At 34.9% G+C, this 2,816-nt stretch overlaps 1 long non-coding RNA gene across 1 annotated transcript; it reads left to right on the top strand.

Moving 5' to 3' along the window:
* Positions 1-553: 553 nt before the first annotated feature.
* LOC129433772 (uncharacterized) lies at positions 554-2,398 on the top strand. The gene is made up of 2 exons (XR_012370411.1): positions 554-987; positions 1,355-2,398. It is a non-coding gene; the product is annotated as an uncharacterized lncRNA (long non-coding RNA).
* The last annotated feature ends 418 nt before the right edge of the window (positions 2,399-2,816 follow it).

Below are 2,816 nucleotides of genomic sequence, written 5' to 3'. Positions count from 1 at the left end.
ATTTTGCGAGACAGCAACGTGTTAATTTATACTGACTAAGACGACGGGTGTAATTTAGAGGAATGACGACTGTTACCTCAGATCGCCATTTACACAAATGGACTTGAATAATCGTTCTAAGATGTTTGATATGGCATATTAATAAAATTAATAAAACAGATGTTTACAAAATCCCCATCACACGGTTGATTACGTTAACTCATGACAATTTCTGTAAGCCTTTAACAAAGCGAGTCAAAACCGGTACAGAGTGGACCTCCGCAACCCACTTCGGCTTTTTGTGTCACACACGCGCATAGTTTTCCCTTTCCCAGCTTAACAAGCGATAGGGACGCTGTTAAATTAAATTTAGCGACAAACGAATTGCTTTCTTGTCATTCGATATGTAAAGACAGACCGCAAAGGGCGAGGCGCGAGCAGAAGCACATGTTAACTTTACTGGCGGCGCCGCGGCGGAGGATCACGGAGCCGGCGTCTACGCTGTCACTGAGGCAAAGACAAGAAGCACATTCACTTCACAGTCGGTACGGCAGGTAACGCGTCGATAAATTAAAACGAAACAGCGTTTCCAAGAACTGGTGTCTAATATGTATGCTTGTTCCTCTCTTTTAAAATGAAACAATAATTTAAGTGTTTGAATATGAACTTGAAAACATAAACGTATTTGTCAACAAGACGGAGGCTGCGTGGAAGTGACTATCTGTTAACAAATATGTATATGTGTACTGTTATATGAATTTAGATGTGTTATTGAGTCGTATTTAGTTACTATTTTATATTCATTTCATAATATTTTTGGGTTGTCTCCTGTGATTTCAAAGGTATATTGACCAACCCTCTGATCTGTGGCTGATACTGTATCAGAGATGTTATGTTTTTAGCAGAGATCAGATGTGATGTTGTTTTCCAATTCTTTTTTTAGAGTGTGCAGAGTTTTAACGTCCATCCATTGATGAGGCTAGCAAGACCTTCAAACAACTTCAGCCAGTAAGTATAACATTTAATAATTCCTATTTAAAATATATTTTAATTATCTGCTAAATTTTAGTTCTGCAGTACTTTATTCTTTATAGTCAGATCAGATCATCATATTTGTCAGTCTGTGTGGTTTGCAGCCTTTGTTGTTGGCAAAAAAGTTAAAGGAGTGTAACACCAAAGTCTTATGCAAACTGTAAACAGGCTATTGCATTTTTGGAAAAAAAAATCTCACACGTGGTGGTAATGCGGCCAGGGATGCAAATGAAACCCTTATAATTTTTATAAAATGTATAATTCACTTGGCCCACATGGTTTTCTGAATACTTCAATCTGATCATTCAGTTCAGACCACTAAAAGTGTTTTCCTCTTTTGTAGATTGCAACAAATGTGGTGGAATTTCTTCTCTGGACAGAATCCTCGAAACCCTTTCCTTTCGTCCTGGCCATGGGAAACATGCAGCAGATCTCTCAATCTTTTTTCTCAATCAGTCTCTCTGAATACGGAAGTGACTTAAACTGCAATTCGGCCAAGATGGCGACGGCACGCACCGCCTACTTTAAGCTTCAAAAATGCTCTTCACAAACCAATGGGTGACGTCACAGACACTACTTGCATATTTTTTACAGTCTCTGGTTTAAAGGCATTTTAAGTGCTTAAAAAAATAAATACCCCAGGCAATGTGCTTCTATGGGAATTCCTGTAGTCTGTCATTTTTCAAATGAATGAATCCCCTGCTGTTCGATTCCTTTGTACATCTTTGTTCGCGACGAGTAACTTTAATAAATGAAGTATTTTTAGTCAAATACATTCCATTCTGTGAAACTTAAAACATTTGTTCTTTAAAAAAACTTTACACATCTATGAATGATTTTACTTTTAATTTAACAATTACATTGTTTCTTTTTTACACTGCTGTAGTTTTGTTTATGTACATTTCAGTATTTCATATATATACTGTAAAATTACAAATTCTGTCTTAAATTCAAACGAATTGATTCAACCTGTTACATTGTTACTTCAATGTGCATAATTTATGATATTTTATAAATATATTTATACTTGGGTCAGTAAGCAGTCCTTTAAATGATTTTGCAACTTACAACTGTAAAAATGTAAGAGTTTGTAGTTATTTTGCAATCAAATAAACATTTATTTGCTGTTAACAATGGTCTTGATTTACAATAAAGCACATGATAAAAATAACCCAGCAAGAATAACCCAAAACCCAGAATATTAATCCCATAAATGGTTAAAATGACTACATGTTGGGTTTTCTCAACAACCCAACCTGCTGGGTTAAAATGTGTTACCCAACGTGTTGGGTTACTTTAACCCAGCATGTGTTCTGTCCAATATTTACCCAGCGCTGGGTTGCCAATTGGGTTGTTTTTAACCCAACCATTTTTAGAGTGTATGTTATGATTATGAGAGATGTTCAGGTTGAATTTGATCCAAAGATCATAGGTGGCTGCAGTTAATTAGAAAAATAGACAAACTATATAAAAGTATATTTTATATGTAAATAATATGTATATTTAAAGGAATATTAAATTTTCTTAAAAGAAAAATCCAGATAATTTACTCACCACCATGTCATCCAAAATGTTGATGTCTTTCTTTGCTCAGTCCAGAAGAAATTATGTTTTTTGATAAAAACATTGCAGGATTTTTCTCATTTCAATGGACTTTAATAGACACCAACAATTAACACTTAACTCAACACTTAACAGTTTTTTTCAACGGAGTTTCAAAGGACTATAAACAATCCCAAACGAGGCGGGTCTTATCTAGCAAAACGATTGTCATTTTTGACAAGAAAAATAACAAATATACACTT

Source organism: Misgurnus anguillicaudatus, chromosome 7 (genome assembly GCF_027580225.2).
Source record: "Misgurnus anguillicaudatus chromosome 7, ASM2758022v2, whole genome shotgun sequence".
Lineage (NCBI taxonomy): Eukaryota > Metazoa > Chordata > Actinopteri > Cypriniformes > Cobitidae > Misgurnus > Misgurnus anguillicaudatus.
This window is presented reverse-complemented; position numbering and strand designations above follow the sequence as displayed.